Source organism: Lactuca sativa, chromosome 5 (assembly GCF_002870075.4).
Source record: "Lactuca sativa cultivar Salinas chromosome 5, Lsat_Salinas_v11, whole genome shotgun sequence".
Classification (NCBI taxonomy): domain Eukaryota; kingdom Viridiplantae; phylum Streptophyta; class Magnoliopsida; order Asterales; family Asteraceae; genus Lactuca; species Lactuca sativa.
Genome location: NC_056627.2, coordinates 50,036,045 through 50,046,360, shown reverse-complemented (window position 1 = coordinate 50,046,360; position 10,316 = coordinate 50,036,045).

The following is a 10,316-nucleotide window of genomic DNA, read 5'->3' as shown; positions in this document are numbered from 1 at the left end:
GGAGCACGGGAAGATAAACTTGATCATGGGGAATAGGAAGGCTTCACCTGTTTCCAAGATTGGAGTTTATACTTTGTTGCTTAATAATGGGTTAAAATTAGATTTGAATAAATGTGTGTACTCGTCTGATATGGCGAGGAATATTATTTCTTTTCATGCTTTGTACAAACAAGGTTTTACCTTTTTGTTTGATAATGAATGTGGTGGTATTAATGCTTTCTTTAAAAATGTGTTTTATTTTAAAGCGTTACCTTGTGATGGTGTGTATGAAACTGTGTCGATTGTAGACAACTTAGGAAATAATGTATTGTATATTGATTCTTCTACTAGCCTAGATAAAGCATCATTGTGGCATTGTCGTCTTGGACATGTAAACAAGAAACGCATAGGCCAACTCCAAAAGAGTGGAGTCTTGGAATCATTCGAACTTAAATCAGATGATAGTTGTGAATCTTGTCTACTTGGAAAGATGACAAAATCACCCTTCACTGGAACTTATGAAAGGGGTGAGGGTTTGTTGGACCTAATACATACTGATGTATGTGGGCCATTCAAAACCGCCACAAGGGATGCTAATCGGTATTATGTGACTTTTATTGATGATTTTAGTAGATATGGGTATGTCTACTTAATCAAACATAAGTCTGAAACCTTTGAAAGGTTTAAGGAATTCAAATAGGAAGTAGAAAATCAATTGGGCAGGAACATTAAGATGCTTCGATCCGATCGAGGTGGTGAGTATCTTAGTACCAACTTCCTTGACTATCTTAAGGAGTGTGGGATTGTCTCACAGTTGACTCCTCCCAGGACACCACAGCTGAATGGTGTAGCTGAGAGGCGTAATCGAACCTTGTTGGACATGGTTCGCTCTATGATGAGTCGAGTTTCGTTACCAATCTCTTTTTGGGGGTATGCCTTAGAGACTGCCGCCCATATCCTTAATTTAGTCCCTACAAAGAAGGTTACCAAAACACCTCATGAGATGTGGACGGGGAAGGTTCCCAATTTAGACCACATCAAGATTTGGGGTTGCGAGGCTTTCGTGAGGCGTGAGACTCATGATAAGCTCAAACCCCGAAGTGAAAGGTGTATTTTCATCGGCTACCCACAGAAATCCTTCGGTTACCTCTTCTATAGACCCAGTGAGAATGTGGTCTTTGTAGCAAGAAAAGGGGTCTTTCGTGAGAGAGAGTTTATAAGCCAAGGAGACAGTGGGAGGCAAATTGATCTTGAAGAAATTCAAGAAGCAATTGGTGAAGGAACCCTAGACACTAGCAATCAACCTGAGGAGGAAACTCCTGTTGAGCAAGCTGACATGTCTGTACCTCCGAGGCGTTCCACACGGGTTAGGAACACACCTTCGTTTTATTATGGCTTTCATATTACTACGGAAGGTGATACGTTTATCAGTGATAGTACACTGGTAAATTTGGACGAACCTAGCAGTGTTAAGGAAGCCATGACAGGCCCGGAGTCTGCTAAATGGAAGGAGGCTATGGACAGCAAGATACAGTCCATGTATGACAATCAAGTTTGGAACTTGGTTGACAATGTACCAGGCCGTAAAACAGTCGGGTGCAAATGGATCTTCAAGAAGAGGACCGACATGGAAGGAAAAGTGCATACTTATAAGGCTTGACTGGTTGCAAAGGGTTTTACTCAGACTCAGGGTATAGATTATGATGAAACCTTCTCGCCAGTAGCAAAGATTAAGTCTATTAGGGTTATGCTAGCCATTGCTGCATTTCATGATTATGAAATATGGCAAATGGATGTCAAAACTGCTTTCCTTAATGGAAAGTTGGCCGAGGATGTGTACATGAATCAGCCAGAGGGTTTTGTCAGTGCAGAGTACCCTAATAGAGTATGCAAGCTTGAGAAATCCATTTATGGATTAAAACAAGCATCTGCATAGCTGGAATCTTTGTTTCGATGAGAAGGTCAAAGAGTTTGGCTTCTCGAGAAGTGAAGATGAGTCTTGCGTGTATGTCAGAACTAGTGGGAGTATAGTTAGCTTCTTGGTACTGTATGTGGATGACATACTACTTATAGGAAATGACATCCCAACTTTGGAGGAGGTTAAGTCCTGGCTTGGGAAGTGATTTGCTATGAAGGACCTAGGGGAGGCTGCCTATATCCTAGGGATAAGGATATTAAGAGAAAGGAGTAAAAGACTAATTGGACTTAGTCAGAGTACCTATTTGGATAAGGTGTTGAAAAGGTTCAACATGCAGAATTCCAAGAAAGGAGATTTACCGATCCAAAGCAATGCCAAACTGAGTAAGACTTAGAGTCCGAGTACAGAGGTAGAGATAGCTGAGATGAGCCAATTACCGTATGCTTCCGCTGTTGGCTCGATCATGTATGCTATGACTTGTATCCGCCCTGATGTGGCATTTGCTTTGAGCATGGTCAGCAGGTATCAGGGGAACCCTGGCAAGGCTCATTGGACCGCGGTAAAAAACATTCTCAAGTACCTGCGGAGGACTAAGGATTGGATCCTTACCCTTGGTGGGAGTGATGACTTGAGAGTATTAGGGTATAGTGATGCTAGTTTTCAGACTTATAGGGATAATTTCCGCTCTCAGTCGGGCTGGGTCTTTACCTTAAATGGAAGGGCAATTTCTTGGAAGAGTTCCAAGAAGGAGACGGTGGCTGATTCGACTTGTGAATCAGAGTATATAGCAGCGAGTGAAGCAGCGAAGGAGGCGATATGGCTGAAGAACTTCATCGTAGACCTTGGAGTTGTACCAGCTATTAAGGAACCTATAGAGATTTTCTGTGACAGCAATAGTGCGGTTGCCTTAGCCAAGGAACCAAGAGATCATGGCAGATCCCGACACATTGACAGAAAATATCACTTCATAAGACACAAGATTGAAGAAGGACTCCTCGTGGCAAAGAGGATATCGTCAGATGAGAATCTTGCAGATCCCCTTACGAAGGGACTGACGAGGGTTAAGCATTTTCAGCATGCGAGGCGCATCGGACTGAGGGACGATATTAGTTTTACAGATTAGATAGTTTTCCTGAAACTTGTAAAATGTAATTGACGTTTGATGATGAATAAAATTTGTGATTTATTTATGAGTAAAGTGTTACTGTCATTGTCAATTATTTACTAGTGTTTCAGTTTTTGCATGTTTTGACTTCCAGAATAATTAATTCAAACCTCCACAATCGGTCATACGTCGGAAGTAGGTATGAATCAAGATTGTCATGAATTGGGTTTGTAGATGGCTAAAGGTGTTTAGACATGACAATGGTTGCTGCAATGTTCATGAGTACTCATAAATTATGAGTATTGGTATAAACCCACGCTCACTTGTATCACTTCATGGAATTTATCTCGAGTGATCGTGAGACGATAATATCATATAAATCTTCAAGCCTAGAGATATGAGTTGTTACCTATGAGTTGGTTGTGCATTGATTGCACGTAAACGCATCAGTAACTTGATGTTATAAAACGTGCCTTTGTGTACAATTCAACAAGTAGTAGAACAAGCATATGAGTCGAAGTTTATCTGTTCCTTCTAGAAATAGAAGCGATATCTGGGCCCCTCGATGATTTTGTGTTGACCCATGTACCGGGCCCGGTCAGAACTAAACCGATGTGTTCAGTGAAGTTCTTTGTCAAACAAATCGGAAATCGAGAAATAACTGCCAGACAATAAGCAAGACATAGTTCCATGTGTTTGTCCGGATGATATCATGAGAACAGAGGATTATATGATCACTTGTCTTAAAATGGCGCTTCATAGTTCAACAGAGTTTTCGAGAGCTACGATTGCTGGTTGGTTCCTGAAGTTATATAGGCAAATACAGTTATTAGACTTATCCAAGTGGGAGTTTGTTGGATAAGGTGTCTAAGTCCATAACTTATTTGGTATATACTTGACCCGACCCGGCATGGTCCATTTGGGTTGCACTTCACCCGAATAATTTATGGATAATTTTATGAGAGTTATACACATATGTTTATTAATATATTATAAGTTATAATATATTAATATGAAGTCATGTTATTTAATTAGTCTTAGTCTTAAATTAATGATGAATTAATTTAGAGATTAAAAGAAAGACTAATTAGATTGTGGGCTATTGGTTTTATATAGTGTGGGCTAATACTCATTTGTTAATGGGCTAGGCTTGTATGGAAGTACGTGGATGATCCATGGAGCTTTTAACCCATGGATCCTTGGAAAAGGAAAGGTCATGGGTTATTAGGGTTTGACCCTAACCATGTACACTATATAAGCATGCTTATGTTGCATGAAATAGCCACTAGAGTGTGTGCTTGTGTGTGGCCGAAAATATAAGTGTGTATACTCTCTCAAAGTTTTCCAAGAGTTTGTGGTGATTTGTAATTCCATTTGAGGCATTCACATTATTGGTGCTTGGCCCTCAAACTCCTCAAGAATCAAAATCATCAAAAGGTATGTAATCTCTTCTAACTCTTTTATGTTTAAAAGTACCCCATGCCATGTTAGATAGGTTATGAACCTTGGAAATTATTATTTTGCATGTATTTAGACAAACATAGATCCAAGGTTTATTAGGGTTGCATGCACACTTAGGAAGTGTTAGATTGCTCAAAACCCAACAATCATGTTGACTAGAAGCTGGGGAAAAGCAGTTTATGGGACCTGAAATAGTCCATGAGACTGCTGAAAAGTTTAAAGTGATATGGGAAAGGATGTTAGCTGCTCAAGATCGACAAAAGAGTTATGCTGACAAGAAAAGACAACCGATATCCTTTGATGTTGGAGATTCGGTTTTACTTAAAGTCTCGCCGTGGAAGGGACTTATAAGATTTGGGAAACGACGGAAGTTGAGTCCAAGGTTTATTGGACCATTTAAAGTTCTTCAGAGGATCGGGAATCAAGCTTACAAGCTAGAGTTACCGGAAGAACTGGAAGGTATTCATAACACCTTTCATGTGTGTTACTTGAGAAAGTTCACGGGAGATGTGCCCGACATAATTCCGATTTCTGAGTTAAGGTTGGATGAAAACAATAGGTTGATCGAGGAACCTGAGGCAATCGTTGACCGTAAGACTATGAAGTTACGACGCAAGATGGTCGATTTAGTGCTTGTGCACTGGAAACATACGAATGGACCAAATCTCACTTGGGAAATGGAGAGTGACATGATGAGTCGCTACCCGCAGTTGTTTGGTGATATGTGATTCCGGGGACGGAATCATCCTAAGGGGGAGAGAATTGTAACACTCGTGTTTCTAGCCTAGGCATTTATATTGAGTTGATAGTCTAGGTTAACCTTTGTAACTCATTTTGAAGAAATGAAAAATAATTATGTGAATATTATGTGAATTATGTGTTTTATGCTTAATTATTAGGGCTTAATTAATTAAGAATAAAAATAAGCGTCAAAATTAAAGTGTGAGATAAGCCCGATATCTTTACACAAAGTTGTAGTGGTCGAAACAAGGATTTCGGGGATATAAAGAATACCAAAATCCGAGTTATAACGAAGAAGTTATGACTTGTCGAAGTTTCGCGATAAAACCGGCACGGTGCTGAATGTCGTAAAAAGTGAGTTTTTGATAAACTACTTTTTAGCCTTAGTAATATAAACAAAAGTTGTAGTATTCGTTAAACCGAGAAGTTCGATAAAAAGAACGCCCAAATCTGACTTCGTATAAGGAAGTTATGATTTTTCGAAGTTTCAACGTAGCAGTAGACAGCTAAAAACACGAATTTTAGATCGAGCGATTTTTAGCCGACACAACCTAAACGAGAATTGAAGGTCTCGTCATTAGGAGCACAACGGTAAAAAGTCTGACGAAAACGGACGTCGGATGAAGAAGTTATGAATTTTTAACGGATTTCCTGTCCCGGTCTGTTAAAAATAATAATATAAATTTAAATTCAAAATTAGCCGACGAAGTCTAAACGAAAGTTGTAGATCGTAATTTTAGCTACGCGTGCATATATAGAACGTCAAAAACGGAGCTCGTATGCGAAAGTTATGAATTTTAGAAGTTTTGGCACGAAAACCGAGAAATTTCGCATAGTCACAATTGCCACGTCACCCTCGCTTAGAATGTGACACGTGTCCTGCTGAGTCATCAGGCTGCTGAGTCACCGAGGCTGCTGAGTCATACGAAGCCACGTGCCCTCTTCTGATTCGACCGAGGAGGAGGCCCAATCCGAAGCAGGCAGCTCCCCAGCCGAAGCTTCGGCCAGCTGCCGCGTGTGTCCGAGCCTCGCATAGCCTAGCTCCGAGCCTCGCAGGTGCGCCAGTAAGCCGCGGTCCACTTAGAAGCCACCAGCGAGCCCTCGCAGGTGCGAGCCATGCGAGCCTTCGCCTGCGAGCCTTCTCAGCTGTTAGATCAGAATCTTCTCAACCGTCCGATCAGAAGCTTCCCCCTATAAATAGAAGGCTGCGAGCCTTCTCAGATATTTTTAAGAAATTGCCACTTTTAGCCCCTTTCTCCATATTTCTTTCATTTTAACATCCCGCAAAGCCCCGGTATCGATTGTAAAGCCCGGAATACACCATGAAGTGCCCGAGAAGCCCGAACATTTTATCTTTTTGGTTTCGAAGCTTGACTTTTGCAGAGCCCGGTTTCTCAATAAAACTCTTGGTTTTATTAGAAACGATCGTTTTAGCAAACGAATTGCTGCCTGATTTTCATCAAAATACGTGAGTGTGTAGTTACTTTCAATTTACACATAGATATGAAGTATTTACCTTGAAATACGTGTTATGTGTAAATATATTAATTGTTTGATTGAGGTGACTGTTGAATTGATGTTTTATACAAGTTTTAAACTGTATATGCTTTTTATCTACAAAATATGTTGGGTAGAACATGGGTAGATGAAATAGTGGGTATGATGAAAGGTGAGTTGCATAAAGGAGATGATCAATAATATTGATCATGAGTTGAGGGTGAGTGGTGAAAATTTGAGAGAATCACTTACCCAAATTGTTCGCCGCTGTCATTCAGCAGAGTATAGATGACAACCATGGACTATTCTAGACAGTCTATGGAACACTAGCAGGCCCGCAACCTGTAGGTGTAATGAACTATATGTTCATTTGCTATACTCTAAAACCCATTGACATGTATTGCAGGAGAAAACACCTATAAATAATACTGTCGATAAATGAGAGCTATGGACTTAGCACATGTTGAATAAACTTTGACAGCTATGGAATTAGTGCCCGTTGTATAAACCCCGGTCACGAGGTGACTTTGTGTCTATTCCTTAGGATGAATCCTTAGGAAGGAGTGATAGTTGATTCTTAGGGTAAACCCTTAAGAAATAAATAAAATAATGGGGTTTGGGGTAGTTAGGTTGATTGATTGATGTTTAAAGATAATAAATTTATGTATTGTGGGTTGAAAACCCTATATGCTCACCAGGCTTCCAAGCCTGACCCACTCAGCTATTTATATTACAGGTAGAGGACCCCGAGCATAGTCGGATGATGATGATGAGTGAATTTTGGATTATAGGCCAGTAGTTACAAATAATTGTCGTAAGGCTTATAATGTCTTGTTTATGCTTTTGATCTGTATTGGAACATGACATCCCGAGGTTTTGATATAAAAAGAAATGATATATTTCTTAAAGAAAGGTTTTGACAAACTTTTATCATATTTTGTTTTGGGGACCAACTCCGCAACATCTTTTATAAAGATTTCTCTGATTTGATTTTTAAAAAGCATAAATTAAGTCGGTCTTTTCTATCCGAGAAATTTGGGGATGTCACAGTATCACATGACTGCAGCCAAACAAATTCATCAGTATCTTAAAGGAAGCAAATCAATGGGTTTATGGTATCCCGCAGGCAACGACTTCAGTCTTCAAGCCTTCACCGATGCGGATCAAGCAGGTTGCAAGCTTGATAGAAAAGTACATCAGGTGGATGCCAATTCCTAGGAGGAAGACTTGTAAGCTGGTCTTCAAGGAAGCGAACGTGTGTTTCTCTATCTACTACAGAAGCCGAATATGTGGTTGCAGCCAGCTCATGTTCCCAAGTTCATTGGATGAAGACACAATTGCTAGACTACGGGTACAGAATGTGGCGGATACCAATTTACTGTGACTCTGAAAATGCTATAGCGATCTCTCATAATCCTATTCAGCACTCCAAGACAAAACATATTGAGTTACGGTATCATTTCAACAAAGATCATATTCTGAAAGGTAATATTGAACTTATATTTGTTCCTACTCATGAAGAGATTGTTGATGTTTTTACAAAAGCACTTGACTCTACTAAACTCAATGCATTCTTACAAATGTTAGGAATGATGAATCCAGACCCGCAATTCTTTCTGAAGTGTTAGCTACTGCAGACCATCATTGGTCTCCATTGCGGTTCTAACTGAGAATTACATATGATAGATGGTTTTGGTACCGCAGTCTAGGTACTGCAACCATATGTCATACGTATCTCTCATGGGTTCTAATGATCTTTTATTTCTAACTTTTGTACAAGTGTTTTTCTCACAAATTCTCAATGCAATCTTTCCTTTGCTCATCCGCAATGAAGTTTCTCAACCGCAATGATGATTCCATCTGCAATCATTTTAAATAACTTCCAACGGTTTCATTAACTCTCGAATCTTTGTGTGCTATTTAATGATCTTTCATTAAATAAAATACAAACATTCCCTTTAGAAACTGTCACATTCCCTTTCTAAATAAACCCCGTATCAGATCTATTTTAGGGATGATGACAAAAAGAATGATTCCCAAATAAATCCATCCTCAACTTGTCCTTTCGTCTCCCAACCACGTCACATCAGTTACAACTTTCTCTCTCATCACCCCACGTTTACCTGACGTATTTCCATGCGTCTAATCCTCCATTAAACGCAAACCCTTTTTGATATCTCTCAAAATCTTTCTAAAACCCGTTTCATCTTTCGTGTGGCTGAGATTTAATCCCAAAATCATTGATTCCCACCAAAAAAAACCATTCGACTTCTTACCCTCTTCTATCTTTTACCTAGGGTTAAAATCCTTTTTACCTCCTTTATAAACCCGTCTCCTTCCGTAAAATCATTTACGCTCTCTGTTTAATCGATTGTTCTCTCTCAACTCTCCAAAATTCCCATAACTCTCAAGAACTCCATTTTATTATCTCTCAATGGCAAAATCAGGTGCATCAAAGAAGCAATCCAAGGCTTCAGGCTCCATGAATCCAACTGGTTCCACATCTCCAACGTTAGCTTCAAGCAACTTCAGAGCAGTTTTTGAAGATCATCTGTCGTATAATGCCCTAACAAAGCTTATGATCAAGTTTCTCAAGAACCATATTCTGTTTGGTCCGTTTGACGCATTCACTGACGTTGTTCCTGTTTCTACACTCTTCAAGTGTGCCTTTTCTGCATATCGACCATATGGAGAACCCACAAGAAGTGCATCTCAACCTTATCGATGATTCTTTGGTCGTCTTGACTAAAGAGAAGTTCTTGTCTGCCATAAATCTTCTGATTCATCCCTCCATCAAGATCTTCACACCATCTTTATCTGACATCACCACCGCACTCTACCAAATGGGTTATCAGAAACCGATCCGAGGGATTGGTGAGTTAAAGAAGAACCAACTGCCTGCGGTTTGGTAGTTCATATGCCATTTCGTCATCCGCTGTCTATCTGGCAGAACCGGAGGCATAGACAACATGGGTTTAAAGCTCCTTGAACTCGTGTGGAGCATCTTCACAGGACACAATGTCAATTATGCCCAGATTCTTTGGGACGACTTCCTCTAATATATCCTTAAAGAGCATCCAAGAGAGAACCCAACCAAGCTCACATTTGCTTGATTTTGGTCCTTATGCATATCTGATCTACATGCGGAAGCCGATATCAACATGGGCAGTGACATCAACTTCTTTGTCACTAAGGATCTTAAAAGGTACAATCCCTCTTCTGATCAAACTTTATTTGGACCTATCTGTAGGCTTCCCATTCACATTCTTACTTTGCTTGGTCTTGAGACTGCTGATGTCTCAGATCATATAGAGGCCACGGAGGGTATTGTCCCATACCCTTCTATCCCACCTCTTCCTTCCGTAACTATTCTTCCTGAGGGTACCGCAGCCCCCTCTGCTACTACACTATCTAACCCTTCTCAACGGAGAAAAACGGTGGCATCCAAAAAGAAATCTAGTACACCTAAGAAGCATGCCCCAAAACAAACCGCACCCTCAAAGAAACGCAAAACCAAACCCACCACGGTAGCGAGAAGTGACTCTGAGGAAGATAGACAACCGATATCTATCCTCAAGAAAAGAAAGACAACCGAAACCACTAGCCAAATGCATG